The sequence below is a fragment of the Salvelinus alpinus genome, chromosome 9 (assembly GCF_045679555.1).
Source record: "Salvelinus alpinus chromosome 9, SLU_Salpinus.1, whole genome shotgun sequence".
In the NCBI taxonomy this organism is placed as follows: Eukaryota; Metazoa; Chordata; class Actinopteri; order Salmoniformes; family Salmonidae; genus Salvelinus; species Salvelinus alpinus.
Window position 1 is genome coordinate 62,577,292 of NC_092094.1, and position 16,593 is coordinate 62,593,884.

Here is a 16,593-nt window from a genome sequence, read left to right on the forward strand (position 1 = left end):
GAGTTGGTCCACAGAGTGAAGGTAAACCAGCCAACAAGTGCTCAGCATATGTGGGAACTCTTTCAAGACTGTTGGTAAGGCATTCCAGGTGAAGCTGGTTTAGGGAATGCCAAGAGCGTGCAAAGCTGTCATAAAGGCAAAGGGTGGCTACTTTGAAGAATCAAAAATATTAAATATATTTTGATTTGTTTAACACTTTTTTGGTTACTACATGTATCCATATGTCATGTTTCATAGTGTTGATGTCTTCACTATTATTCTACAATGTAGAAAAATGTAAAAATAAATAAAACCCTGGAATGAGTAGTTCTGTATATCTGTGGTCAGTGGACGTTTCTGAAAATAAATGTGTTTGCATCACCGAGCGGTGGCCAGGAAATAATTAAATCCAACTGTTTGGATGCTACCACCCCCACTTCAAAATAAAACCAAACATGGATGTCAATGTTTGCGCACATATGCTTCATTCTATTTCCTGTCTGCGGCAACATGTAAATAAGTAGCACGATAGGTTAGTGTTATATACTGGTAGACCGAGATACAAAATATTGGTCTAGAAGCTGGGCTAGGTAATTTTCAAGCTATAGCACAATGAAATGTATGTTTAGTTAACACCTGAATCTGATTTGTTCAGTGCTGTTCCAACTGATAGCTTTATATCAAGTTTTAGAGAGAAAAGAAAGAAAGGATACCTGTCTGATATGTGTTTGTTTCTTGAGGGGTACGACTGGCAGTCAAAGTTGGAGAGAAAGCAGCCAGTGGTCAGACATAGGAATGCAGGAAGGGTTGGGGTCGAGTTGAGGGGGCAGGTTGTTGGACAATCGGAAGTCACTAGACACAGGATTTCATCTGCAGGAAGAGGAGAGTACCAGTAACAGGATGATGAGATGGAGGAAGCTGAATCAGGAGACAGGAGACAGTAAGATTCAAACAGAAGGCAGAGATGATAGGTTTTACATCGTCCAGATATTTTTCATTCGTGCAGATTAAAGAAGACACAGGTAGAGAAAGCCAGTTGGACTATTGAGATGTTCCTCTTGTTTGTTTGTCACTCACCGTTTACTGATTGACATGGTTGAAGTTGCACTCTCTGCAGTGATGGTAGAGATTCCAGAAGAATGGAGTTTAAAAAAAAGGGATCATCATACTGCTTGTAATTGAGACATTACATAATCAGAAGATAAATTGTGCAATGTAACCATGGGAAATATCTTGTTGTCTTGCCTCCTAATGTGAATTTTGAAAGCTCAGCTCGCATTTCTGTTGTTGCTGGGAGGAAGTTGTTTGACAGAGGCCCATACTATGGCAGCCTGGTATGGAACAAGAAAAAAAAGGATTAACTACCTTTCATGAAGGTAGTAATTCAGCAAGAAATCAATTCATTTACACACATACATCGGTATTCAATTGGTAGTGTTATTGCTAAAATAACCTCACTGCAACAGGATTTCCCATGATCGACTAATACAGGTCCATCCCCTTATGCATTTCCCTGGTATAGGCCTGAATAGGCCTGGCCTGTAGTCTGAAACCACCCTCTCTAATGGTAGACCCAGGTACACTCTGATCACTAATGATGACCAGAAGATTAAGTTCACGAGTTCACCTTTTTCCATAACATTTTACAGCTGACAACATTTTACACTTGTCATATGCTACTTAGTGTAAGAGATAGCTATTTAAATCAATTTAACTTCTACAAACAAAATTAATTCAATACAAAACTAAGCTTACCTAAGCTTAGCTGGCCAGCTAGCTAAATAAAGAGATTTGGAAAAGTGGTCTTACCTCACAGTAGTATTTGCATCCATCGTTTATAGTTTCCATGCTTAGTTGCAGCATGCTAATGCTAGCTAACTCAAGGTATCGCAAACATGTTTTGCAAGCAAGTAAACGTCAATGACCATGCATGGATCATCTTTTGTACAATCCACCAATAATCGTAAGATTTAAAGCTAAAACATATCGTAAATAGCGTAAATCACCTGTAACAATGATCGCATTTCCCCCTGTCTTTTAACTGCACGCACTTCTCTCTCAGCACGCCTCAGAACATTCAGAACATAATAATCAGCATAGTAACAAACGCTATCGATTTTCTTTCATTCATTAACTAGCCTGGGCAGAATTTGGTGATGGTTCTATGTGGAACCATAATGACTCAAAGAACCCTTTGAGACCTTCGTTGGTTCTTTTCAGTTCACAAAAGGGTTCTTTACTCTTTTCATAGTTAAATTGTAGGGGCAGCAGCTCATTCGAATATTTGGGGATATGGTTTGTTCACAGCTCTTTTTGTACAACCGTGAGTGAGAGTGTCATTCCAGTTCCTCTAATCTGTTGTGTTATGCCATATCATGTTATATTAGATGATTGTCAGTGGCTGTGATTAATGAAAGACTCTTGTATGGGCCTGTGTCAATTGAGAATGGTTGACTAAGGCAGTGGTTCTTAATTCTCTCCTCAGCGAATCATAGCTGTTCCAAAGCTAGCACAGTTGAATAAGCTTGCAAATCAACACAATAACAATGCCAATAGAATTTGAACAAAATTGAAAAATCCTGTATGGTTCTTCAAAAAGATCTACAAAGAACCTTTTGAAATTGAGATTTTTTTTATAGATCTATTCTTCATAACAGTATTATAAAGAACGTTTAAAAAGGGTTCTGTAGCCCCAAAAAGGGTTAAAACCATAGCGTAACTATTTTTTAGTGCTCTATAGAACCTTTTTGGGTTCTTTATATAACCTTAGGAAAAGGGTTCTTTATAGCACCATACAGCTTCCATTTAGAACCTTATGAGCATGGTTCTTTATAGAACCTTCAAAAAAGGTTCCATATAAAACCATAAAGGGATCTGCTATGGTTACAAGCCAAATAACCCTTATTTGACACTATATAGACCATTTGTTTTTAGTGTGAACAGCTAAATGACACCTCTAAAGTTACACAGCCAACAAAGAAGTGATTAATGGTCTCCTGGAATCACGAATATTGCACACATACATGCAGGCGCGCGCACACACGCACGCACGCACGCACGCACGCACGCACGCACGCACGCACGCACGCACGCACACACACACACACACACACACACACACACACACACACACACACAGCTGCTCAAGCATGTAGACTGTACACATACGTACTGTACAGGCACATGTGCACACTCAGCTAGAGCAGACCCGTGGAGGTATTGTATTGAGTGGAGAAATTGGGGCAAACTCTAGAGGGAAAGGCCAAACAACTGGGCTAATGGGAGACACATTCCACCCATTACCTCTATTATGCTGCCTCACTGCTTTCTTTTCAGAGACACTTTGGCGCAGCTTCAGGAAACGTTGAAATACAGTGTACACAAACGAATGCATGCATACATGGACGTGTGCACAAACACACGCCTGCGCACACGCACACCCATGTACACACACACACACACACACACACACACACACACACACACACACACACACACACACACACACACACACACACACACACACACACACACACACACACACACACACACACACACACACACACACACACACACACGCTGTTAGGGAAAGTGTTAGTTTATTAGTTGTGTGTGTGCATGTATGTGGGCATGTGTGTGTCAGCATGCGGTGTCCCCCCCATCACGCAATGCCTGGCACCGCCTGCAGCTAACCACACCCAACCCCTGGGGTTAATGAGAGGCCCAAAGTCACTTCTAGCTAAAAACCACTGACGCAACATAATCTTCGTCACTCCACCAAACCAGCAATTTACTGTTTCTGTAAATCTGCTAACGTCACTCTACTACACAGTGGGATACGTAACACTGAGAACACACTTTAAAAGTGGTTGTGTTATCTGTAGCGTCTGACAGTGTCTCTGTTTTTGTTCTTATTAAGTTTTACTACTGCTTTTGAAAGTACAGCATGTTCTTTATTGGTGAACATTATTCTTCTAGTGCTGCTAGACAGGCACCTTTACATGTTTCTTAATTTTGTGAAGTTGGACAAAGAATCCTCTGATACCTTTCATTTGGTGTTCCACAAGGCTCTGTGTTGGGACCATTACTTTTCTGGTTTTACACTACTTCTCCCTGAATCTACAGAGAAAATGATAATGGTGGACGAAAACACCAATACAGACACATTTTTTAAATGAAATGGAAAACTTACTGATAGTGATAGCCAGCAGGAGAAGGATGGGTTACCTTGTAATGTCTGGTTCTTATCAATCTCCTCAAAGGAGTTCTTCTTTTTCACCATCACCCAGGCCTCTGCTTTTTGGGCTTTAAGTTCAGATTTCTTTGTTAAGCCCTCAGTGACTAATGACTGGAAGAAATGGCAGCACATATATCATTTAATTGACCAATTGACTGATTGGGCTTCCAAGCCAAAGTAATGTGAGGCTCCCTTTGGGAAGTTCTAAAGAGGATAGTTTCTTAGCCCCCAACCACTTGAGCCATGCTTCCACACTACACCGCTGGCCTGCCTCCATCGGCCCCAGCTTGACTTTCCATTATGCTGTGCTGGCCTCTGAAAAATAAGGCTTCAATTTCTCCCCTCTGCGTTTCCGTGCCTATTTTCCATCGCAGGGAGCCAGACAGGCATTTGCAGGGCATTTCACATCATTCCATCCATGCCCCTGCCATTACCCCATTGAACGTCCCAGCTTACAAATGCCAACCAGAGAGGCACGCGATGCATTGTTCTCTCCCCTCCACCTCAGGCCATCACTGCAGCCATTGTTCCTCCCGCCATGCAGATAAATAAACACTCACGCGAACGAGGTAACACATGGCACCCACAGACGTGCACTCACTTTCTCTCTCACTCTCGCTGTACACAAGCTCAGACTCTGCATGTGGTAAGCGCTGCCTTCTCACACAAGTGTAAATTAATACCTTGGCTCATTCAGTCACACATTTGCACCTGTCATTCCGGTCATTTTTTTGTCCTTGTTGGCTTGCCTGCCTTGGCAGGCCTCAAAAGTATCTCTCTAATTGTTGTAACATAACACTTGCCAGTCTTTCACTTGACTTTGCAGTCTCCATCTGTGATTTCTTTCACTTTTTCTCAGTCTTTTGGTTTTGTGACCCGTTTGAGCTACAAACAAATAAGTCACCAACATCGACAGGTAAGATTATCACTAACCTTTAGCACTCACTTGTTTTGCTCTATAATGCACATAAGCTTCAGGACAGCCGTAAAAATGGTACAAAAGTGAATAGGGTGTAAAAAGTGCCATAACCAAAGTGACTTAATATGGTTTAAAAAACATCCCTTTTTTTACATCTCCTAGATATAGGACAGACACTTCAAAACCATATTACTTATGATTAATTTTTTTACTATATGTGTTGTCATTTTGAATGTGTTATTCAATCCGTTTCTATGGGCTATAGCATTAAAGGACAAATTCAATATTTTATCAAAACAAAATTCAATATGTATGTTTTATACCTACAACAAAAATGATCTAATAGCTAAATTATGGATGTTTTGACCATCTTAAAACGAGTCCATATGTTAACTTATTAGATATCGTGACCCAAGGGCTTAGACCCTTCAAATATAACTCTGGACCTTGAAGCCAGTTCCACTAAATGTTTTCATTTAGACCTGTGACACCAGGTTTGTGCAATTCATTATCAGGTAGAACAGAAAACCAGCAGGCTCCGGACCTCCTAGGGTAAGAGCGGAATACCCCTGGCTTAGACTAAGAGGGTTTATTAATACCCCCCTCCAACTCTTCTTGTCCCGTTCCCCACTCTTCCTTTCCTTTATCTCTTCCGTCTACACTCCTCTGTCTCTCCATCTCTCCCTGCTCGTTTAACTCTGGTGTCTCCAGGTCTGCTGGGGCTAATCTTTAGCTCTGTGCATTTGCCACATTGGCTTTGATGCTCATATAAGATAATCACCCCCATAAACACTGAAGCACTCCCTAATTACCAAATGGGCACGCAGGCTCCCAGATAGCATATGATAGCAAAATGCGTAGAATTGTAGGAAATTTGCTTTAAAACATTTTCTCTCAGCTTCAGGGCAAAATGTGATCAAAAGCATGAGATGAGCTATAAAACCCTCTCGGGTCCCGGGTCGGATCTTGGAAATTTCAGGTGTGTGGACCCATGAAGACCTCTACTACTAGGGGCTAAACTGGCCTCCATCACTCCACTATGCACATCAGTGACTGGCTTGCTGGCCGAACTTGTAACACCAGGCTGAGGAGGAATTTTCATTATTATCAAAGGGGTTGGTCCTTCTTGGGTCATCCATGCACCATGCATGCGTGTGTGCATGCGTGCGTGGTGCATGTGTGTGTGTGTGCGTGTGTTTGTGTGTCACAGATTGCAAATGGGAATCAATTTTGTAATCAGGCCCTGCCTTTATGTTCAATCAGATTTCAAATGTATTTATAAAGCCCTTCTTACATCAGCTGATGTCAAAGTGCTGTACAGAAACCCAGCCTAAAACCCCAAACAGCAAGCAATGCAGGTGTAGAAGCACGGTGGCTAGGAAAAACTCCCTAGAAAGGCCAGAACCTAGGAAGAAACCTAGAGAGGAACCAGGCTATGAGGGGTGGCCAGTCCTCTTCTGGCTGTGACGGGTGGAGATTATAACAGAACATGGCCAAGATGTTCAATTGTTCTTAGATGACCAGCAGGGTCAAATAATAATAATCACAGTGGTTGTAGAGGGTGCAACAAGTCAGCACCTCAGGAGTAAATGTCAGTTGGCTTTTCATAGCCGATCATCATTCATAGCCGAGTATCTCTACCACTCCTGCTGTCTCTAGAGAGTTGAAAACAGCAGGTCTGGGACAGGTAGCACGTCCGGTGAACAGGTCAGGGTTCCATAGCCGCAGGCAGAACAGTTGAAACTGGAGCAGCAGCACGGCCAGGTGGACTGGGGACAGCAAGGAGTCATCAAGCCAGGTAGTCCTGAGGCATGGTCCTAGGGCTCAGGTCCTCCGAGGGAGAGAAAGAAAGAAAGAGAGAAATAGAGAAAGAAAGAGAGAAAAAGAGAGAGAGAATTAGAGAGAGCATACTTAAATTCACACAGGACACCGGATAAGACAGGAGAAATTCTCCAGATATAACAGACTGACCCTAGCCCCCCAACATATAAACTACTGCAGCATAAATACTGGAGGCTGAGACAGGAGGGGTCGGGAGACACTGTGGCCCCGTCCGACGAGACCCCTGGACAGGGCCAAACAGGCAGTATATAACACCACCCACTTTGCCAAAGCACAACCCCCACACCACTAGAGGGATATTTTCAACCACCAACTTTCCATCCTGAGACAAGGCCTAGTATAGCCCACATAGATCTCCGCCAGGGCACAACCCAAGGGGGGGCGCCAACCCGGACAGGAAGATCACGTCAGTGACTCAACCCACTCAAGTGACGCTTCCCTCCTAGGGACGACATGGAAAAGCACCAGTAAGCCAGTGACTCAGACCCTGTAATAGGGTTAGAGGCAAAGAATCCCAGTGGAGAGAGGGGAACCGGCCAGGCAGAGACAGAAAGGGTGGTTCATTGCTCCAGTGCCTTTCCGTTCACTTTCACACTCCTGGGCCAGACTACACTCAAGGGACCAACTGAAGAGATGAGTCTTCAATAAAGACTTAAAGGTTGTCTCTCACATGGATTGGCAGACCATTCCATAAAAGTGGAGCTCTATAGGAGAAAGCCCTGCCTCCAGCTGTTTGCTTAGAAATTCTAGGGACAGTAAGGAGGCCTGCGTCTTGTAACCGTAGCGTACATGTAGTTATGTACGGCAGGACCAAATCTGAAAGATAGGTAGGAGCAAGCCCATGTAATGCTTTGTAGGTTAGCAGTAAAACCTTGAAATCAGCACTTGCCTTAACAGGAAGCCAGTGTAGAGAGGCTAGCACTGGAGTAATATGATCACATTTTTGGGTTCTAGTTAAGATTCTAGCAGCCGTGTTTAGCACTAACTGAAGTTTATTTAGTGCTTTATCTGGGTAGCCAGAAGGTAGAGCATTGCAGTAGTCTAACCTAGAAGTGACAAAAGCATGGATACATTTTTCTGCATGATTTTTGGACATAAACTTTGAGATTTTTGCAATGTTACGTAGATTGAAAAAAGCTGTCCTTGAAACAGTCTTGATTTGTTCGTCAAACGAGAGATCAGAGGCCATAGTAACACCAAGGTCCTTCACAGTTTTATTTGAGACGACAGTACAACCATCAAGATTAATTGTCAGATTCAATAGAAGAACCCTTTGTTTCTTGGGACCTAGAACAAGCATCTCTGTTTTGTCCGAGTTTAAAAGTAGAACATTTGCCGCCATTCACTTCCTTATGTCTGAAACACAGGCTTCCAGGGAGGGCAATTTTGGGGCTTGACCATGTTTAATCGAAATGTACAGCTGTGTGTCATCTGTATAGCAGTGAAAGTTAACATTATGTTTCCGAATGACATCACCAAGAGGTAAAATATATAGTGAAAACAATAATGGTCCTAAAACGGAGCCTTGAGGAACACCGAAATGTACAGTTGATTTGTCAGAGGTCAAACAATCCACAGAGACAAACTGATATCTTTCCAACAGATAAGATCTTAACCAGACCAGAACTTGTCCGTGTAGACCAATTTTGGTTTCCAATCTCTCCAAAAGAATGTGGTGATCAATGGTATCAAAAGCAGCACTAAGGTCTAGGAGCACGAGGACAGATGCAGAGCCTTGGTCTGACGCCATTAAAAGGTAATTTACCACCTTCACAAGTGCAGTCTCAGTGCTATGATGGGGTCTAAAACCAGACTGAAGCATTTTGTATACATTATCTTTTTTCAGGAAGGTAGTGAGTTGCTGCGCAATAGCTTTTTCAAAAATATTTGAGAGGAATGGGAGATTCGATGTAGGCCGATAGTTTTTTATATTTTCTCCGTAAAGGTTTGGCTCTTTCAAGAGAGGCTTTTTACTGCCACTTGTAGTGAGTTTGGTACACATAGAGAGCCGTGTATTATGTTCAACATAGGAGGGCCAAGCACAGGAAGCAGCTCATTCAGTAGTTTAGTTGGATTAGGGTCCAGTATGCAGCTTGAAGGTTTAGAGGCCATGATTATTTTCATCAATACGTCAAGAGATATAGTTTTAAAAAACTTGAGTGTCTCCGTTGATCCTAAGTCCTGGCAGAGTTGTGCAGACTCAGGACAACTGAGCTTTGGAGGAACACGCAGATTTAAAGAGGAGTCTGTAATTTGCTTTCTAATGAACATTATATTTTCCTCAAAGAAGTTCATGATTTTATCACTGCTGAAGTGAAAGCCATCCTCTCTTGGGGAATGCTGCTTTTTATTTAGCTTTGCGACATTATCAAAAATAAATTTAGGATTGTTCTTATTTTCCTCAATTAAGTTGGAAAAATAGGATGATCGAGCAGCAGTGAGGGCTCTTCAATACTGCACGATACTGTCTTTCCAAGGTAGTCGGAAGACTTCCAGTTTGGTGTAGCGCCATTTCCGTTTCAATTTTCTGGAAGCTCGCTTCAGAGCTCGGGTATTTTCTGTATACCAGGGAGCTAGTTTCTTATGATAAATGTTTTTTGTTTTTAGGGGTGCGACTGCATCTAGGGTATTATGCAAGGTTAAATTTAGTTCCTCAGTTAGGTGGTTAACTGATTTTTGAACTCTGACGTCCTTGGGTAGGCAGAGGGAGTCTGGAAGGGCATCTAGGAATTTTTGGGTTGTCCGGGAATTTATAGCACGACTTTTGATGATCCTTGGTTGGGGTCTGAGCAGATTATTTGTTTAAATTGCAAACGTAATAAAATGGTGGTCCGACAGTCCAGGATTATGAGGAAAAACATTAAGATCTACAACATTTATTCCATGGGACAAAACTAGGTCCAGAGTATGACTGCGGCAGTGAGTAGGTCCGGAGACATGTTAGACAAAACCCACGGAGTCGATGATGGCTCCGAAAGCCTTTTGGAGTGGGTCTGTGGACTTTTCCATGTGAATATTAAAGTCAACAAAAATTTTAATATTATCTGCCATGACTACAAGGTCTGTGAGGAGCGCTGTATATGGCCCAGAAGGCCTGTAAACAGTAGCTATACAAGTGATTGAGTAGGCTGCATAGATTTCATGACTAGAAGCTCAAAAGGCGAAAACATAGTTTTTTGTTTTTGTAAATTGAAATTTGCTATCGTAAATGTGAGCAACACCTCCGCCTTTGTGGGATGCGCGGGGGATATGGTCACTAGTGTAACCAGGAGGTGAGGCCTCATTTAACACAGTAAATTCATCAAGCTCAAGCATGTTTCAGTCAGGCCAATCACATCAAGATTACGATCAGTGATTAGTTCATTGACTATAACTGCCTTAGAAGTGAGGGATCTAACATTAAGTACCCCTATTTTGAGATGTGAGGTATCACAATCTCTTTCAATAATGACAGGAATAGAGGAGGTCTTTATTCCAGTTAGATTGCTAAGGTGAACACCGCCATGTTTAGTGTTGCCCAACCTAGGTCGAGGCACAGACACGGTCTCAATGGGGATAGCTGAGCTGACTACACTGACTGTGCTAGTGGCAGACTCCACTAAGCTGGCAGGCTGGCTAACAGAACAGAAGGAGGGCCACTTATCTACAAATTCTATCTTTTGGGAGGGGCAGAAAACAGTTTTCAACCAGCGATTGAGTTGTGAGACTCTGCTGTAGAGCTCATCACTCCCCCTAACTGGGAGGGGGCCAGAGACAATTACTTGATGCCGACACATCTTTCTAGCTGATTTACACGCTGAAGCTATGTTGCGCTTGGTGACCCCTGACTATTTCATCCTAACATCGTTGGTGCCGATGTGGATAACAATATCCCCATACTCTCTACACTTGCCAGTTTTAGCTTTAGCCAGCAACATCTTCAGATTAGCTTAACGTCGGTAGCCCTGCACCCTGGTAAACAGTGTATGATCGCTGGATGATTCGTTTTAAGTCTAATACTGCGGGTAATGGAGTCGCCAATGACAAGGGTTTTCAATTTGTCAGAGCTAATGGTGGGAGGCTTCGGCGTCTCAGACCCTGTCACGGGAGGAATAGAAACCAGAGAAGGCTCGGCCTCTGACTCCGACTCGCTGCTTAATGGGGAGAACCGGTTGAAAGTTTCTGTCAGCTGAATGAGCGACACCGGTTGAGCATTCCTACAGCATTTCCTTCCAGAAGCCATGAGAAAATTGTGCGAGGGGATTTATACTACTATCTGTACTTACTGGTGGCACAGATGCTGTTTCATCCTTTTCTACACTTAAATTACCATTGCCTAACGATTGCATCTGAAGCTGGGCTTGCAGCACAGCTATCCTCGCCGTAAGTCGATCGTTCTCCTGTATATTATGAGTACAACGACTGCAATTAGAAGGCATCATGTTAATGTTACTACTTAGCTCCGACTGGTGGAGGTCCTGACGAACCACTTCCAGATAATGCGTCCGGAGTGAAAAAGTTGAATGAAAAAAGTTGAGCAAGGGAAAAACTAAAAATATAAACGGTAATTAAAAAGTAAAAAACGTAAAGTTGGCAGGTAGCAAAGTAAGGTTAGCAACAAAACGCACAGCAGCACGTAAACGAGTTAACAAGTTGTGACCGGAAATTATGTTGTGGTGATGTTCACCTGTTGCTGAGGAGATAGAGAGAGCACGAGAGAGGCAAACTGACAGCCAACCAACTATAGAAATATAAACCATAGATGCCAGCTCCCATTCAAGTCAGGACTGGCAGCCATTGCTAGTTTACCCATGAATGTAACAGTCAAATTGGTTCCAAAACCATTCTTTTTTCCCTCTTTTTTTTTTACCCCCTTTTTCTCCCCAATTTCGTGATATCCAGTTGGTAGTTACAGTCTTGTCCCATCGCGGCAACTCCCCTATGGACTCGGGAGAGATGAAGGTTGAGAGCCATGCGTCCTCCGAAACACGACCCTGCCAAGCCGCACTGCTTCTTGACACACTTCAGCGATCTAAGGCACTGCAACCCAGTGCTAGAGGTGTCACTACAGACCAGGGTATGTCGCAGCCGGCAGCAACATGAAGAACCATGAAGTGGCTCATAATCTGGCCTAGCGTCGTCCGGGTTAGGGGAGGGTTTGGCTGGCCGGGATGTCCTTGTCCCATCGCGCTCTAGTGACTCCTTGTGCCGGGCCGGGCGCATGCATGCTGACTCCGGTCGCCAGTTGTACGGTGTTTCCTCCGACACATTGGTGCGGCTGGCTTCTGGGTTAAGCGAGCAGTGTGTCAATCACCATATTCTTATCGGCAGACTCAGTAGCCTCGGTTTTTCTGATGACTGCCTTGCCTGGTTCACCAACTACTTCGCAGACAGAGTTCAGTGTGTCAAATCGGAGGGCATGTTGTCCGGTCGTCTGGCAGTCTCTATGGGGGTACCACAGGGTTCAATTCTCGGGCCGACTCTTTTCTCTGTATATATCAATGATGTTGCTCTTGCTGCGGGCGATTCCCTGATCCACCTCTACGCAGACGACACCATTCTGTATACTTCTGGCCCTTCCTTGGACACTGTGCTATCTAACCTCCAAACGAGCTTCAATGCCATATGGTGACTAGCATCACCACCCTGGACAGTTCCGACCTAGAATATGTGGACATCTATAAATACCTAGGTGTCTGGCTAGACTGTAAACTCTCCTTCCAGACTCATATTAAACATCTTCAATCCAAAATCAAATCAAGAATCGGCTTTCTATTTCGCAACAAAGCCTCCTTCACTCACGCCGCCAAACTTACCCTAGTAAAACTGACTATCCTACCGATCCTCGACTTCGGCGATGTCATTTACAAAATAGCTTCCAATACTCTACTCAGTAAACTAGATGCAGTTTATCATAGTGCCATCCGTTTTGTTACTAAAACACCTTATACCACCCACCACTGCGACCTGTATGCTCTAGTCGGCTGGCCCTCGCTACATATTCGTCGCCAGACCCACTGGCTCCAAGTCATCTATAAGTCTATGCTAGGTAAAGCTCCGCCTTATCTCAGTTCACTGGTCACGATAACAACACCCACTCGTAGCACGTGCTCCAGCAGGTATATCTCACTGATCATCCCAAAAGCCAACACCTCATTTGGCCGCCTTTCCTTCCAGTTCTCTGCTGCCTGTGACTGGAACGAATTGCAAAAATCGCTAAAGTTGGAGACTTTTATTTCCCTCACCAACTTTAAACATCTGCTATCTGAGCAGCTAACCGATCGCTGCAGCTGTACATAGTCCATCTGTAAACAGCCCACCCAATTTACCTACCTCATCCCCTTACTGTTTTTATTTATTTACTTTTCTGCTCTTTTGCACACCAGTATCTCTACTTGCACATGATCATTTATCACTCCAGTGTTAATCTGCTAAATTGTAATTATTCGCTCCTATGGCCTATTTATTGCCTACCTCCTCATGCCTTTTGCACACAATGTATATAGACCCATTTGTTTTCCTACTGTGTTATTGACTTGTTTATTGTTTACTCCATGTTTAACTCTGTGTTCTTGTCTGTTCACACTGCTATGCTTTATCTTGGCCAAGGTCGCAGTTGTAAATGAGAACTTGTTCTCAACTAGCCTACCTGGTTAAATAAAGGTGAAAGAAAGAAAAAAAGAAAAAAAGCTTGGCAGGGTCGTGTTTCGGAAGACGCATGGCTCTCTCCCGAGTCCATATGGGAGTTGCAGAGATGGAACAAGACTGTAAATACAAATTGTGGAGAAAAAGGGTAAATAAATCAAGGAAAAAATCCACCCAAAACCACTCATTCCTTTAATTTACATGGTTGAATAACACTAATATGGGATAACCATATTTTTTTGTGAACAAATGTTTCATTTTGGCGTCATAATAAGGTAGGTAGCAACATGGAAAATTGTTGTGGAAATCTGTTGCGGCTCAAGTCGACTACAAAATCCACAATGCAATACTCTCTCAATGGGCTAGCTAGCAAATGTAGTTACACATAATAATACCAAAGACAATATCAGTATGTAACATAGCTAGTTAGCTGTAAAATCACCCAAACAAACTGCCCTATCAATTTAGGAGTCTGCAATCTCACCATGTTCAACTTGCAGATCAATGTGCCTCATAGAGGGGAGTTTAACATTCGCAACAGCAGATATCAATTTGAGGAGATGGGAAACGTTGCCCATGCTATGTTGCCCATGGGCCACACGGTGCATTCTGGGTGATTCTGAGACGAGCAGCGCTCTCCGTCAAGGAGTGAATGGGACTTCTTGTCTATTGGGCACTAGCTCAACAACCCAACATTAGCATGAATTTTGTCAACAAGAAGTAAAACAAGTACAAATCTTTTCCAAGAGGTGAGATAATGAACTTGCTATCTGTAGTATCGTACAGCTTTGGAATTGAGACATTACGAACTTTCAAGGAAAATAGGCACATTTCTCGACATACTGTGCATTCGGAAAGTTTTCAGACCTCTTGACTTTTTACAGCCTTATTCTAAAATGGTTAAAATCAAATACCTTCCTCATCGAAAACAGGTTTTTAGAAATGTTGGCAAATGTATTAAAAATCAAAAACAGAAATACCTTAGTTACATAAGTATTCAGACCTTTTGCTATGGGACTCGAAATTGAGCTCAGATGCATCCTGTTTCCATTTACTATCCTTGAGATGTTTCTACAACTTGATTGGAGCCAACCTGTGGTAAATTCAATTGATTGGACAAAAAACCAAGCCATGAGGTCAAAGGAATTGTCTGTAGAGCTCTGAGACAGGATTGTTTCGAGGCATAGATCTGGGGAAGGATACCAAAAAATTTCTTCAAAATTGAAGGTCCACAAATAAACAGTAGCCTCCATCATTCTTAAATGGAAGAAGTTTGGAACCACCAAGACTCTTCCTAGAACTGGCCGTCCGGGTCAAACTGAGCAATCGAGAGAGAAGGGTGAAGGTCGAGTGAATTGCTGAACCCGATGGTCACTCTGAGAGAGCTTTGGAGTTCCTCTGTGGAGATGGGAGAACCTTCCAGAAGGACAACCATCTCTGCAGCACTCCACCAATCGGGCCTTTATGGTAGAGTGCCCAGACGGAAGCCACTCCTCAGCAAAAGGCACCTAAAGACTCTCAGACAATGAGAATCAAGATTCTCTGGTCTGATGAAACCAAGATTGAACTATTTGGCCTGAATGCCAAGCGCCACGTCTGGTGGAAACCTGCCACCATCCCTACAGTGAAGCATGGTGATGGCAGCATCATGTTTTTAAACAGCAGGGACTGGTAGACTAGTCAGGATCAAACGAAAGATGAACGGAGCAAAGTACAGAGAGATCCTTGATGAAAACCTGCTCCAGAGCACTCAGGACCTCAGACTGGGGCGAAGGTTCACCTTCCAACAGGACAACAACCCTAAGCACACAGCCAAGACAATGCAGGAGTGGCTTTGGGACAAGTCTCTGAATGTCCTTGAGTGGCCCAGCCAGAGTCCGGACTTGAACCCAATCAAACATCTCTGGAGAGACCTGAAAATAGCTGTGCAGCAACGCTCCCCATCCAACCTGACAGAGCTTGAGAGGATGTGCAGAAAATAATGGGAGAAACTCCCCAAATACAGGTGCACCAATCTTATAGCATCATGCCCAAAAAGACTCAAGGCTGTAATCGCTGCCAAAGGTGATTTAACAAAGTACTGAGTAAAGGGTCTGAATACTTATGTACATGTAATATTTCAGTATTTTTTTTTTTTTTTTACATTTGTAAAGAATTCTAAAAACCTGCTTTTGCTTTGCCATTATGGGGTATTGTGTGTAGATTTTTGAGGGAAAAAAACAATTGAATCAATTTTAGAATAAGGTTGTAACTTAACAAAATTTGGAAAAAGTCAAGGTGTCTGAATACTTTCTGAAAGCACTGTACGTACCTTTTTACTTACTTGTGTTCTTCTTATTTCCTATTTTTTTTCTCATGTGTTTTTGGTCTACCTTATGTTATTTTTTATGCTACATTGATATTGATTACTGCATTGTTGGGTTTGGAACTTGCAAGAAAGGCATTTCACTGTACTTGTGCACGTGACATTAAAACTTGAAACTTGAAACCTGAGACAATGTACATGCAAAAACATAGATATTGAAAGATACATTTGAAAAATCGACATGCAATCGTGCATCCTGGGAAATATGATAATGATGGGCCTGGTTTTGGTTCAACGCTGGTTATTAAAATAAATTAAGAGAGTTGCACACTCTATATATAAAATCCCAGTATTTTCTTTTTTAATAAACTTCTTCTAGGAAGAAGGCACAGTGATGGAAGGCCCAATGATGCCGAAACATTGGTGGTTTACCCAATAAATTACTGTGAGTTTATATTTAGAGTGTGCGACTCTCTTAATTTATGTTTATATCTTACAGTTTATTCGCCGTTAGTCAGCACCACTACACAAAATAATTTCTCTGGGTTGAGCACCAGCTCATGCTTTTTCTTCAACACTGATTATTAACACCAACACTGGGATTCTTTTACACCACTGAGTGTTGTAACTGCTGAATCAACACTAGAAATGTTACACTGAAAAAAATCAACACTAACACTGGCCAAT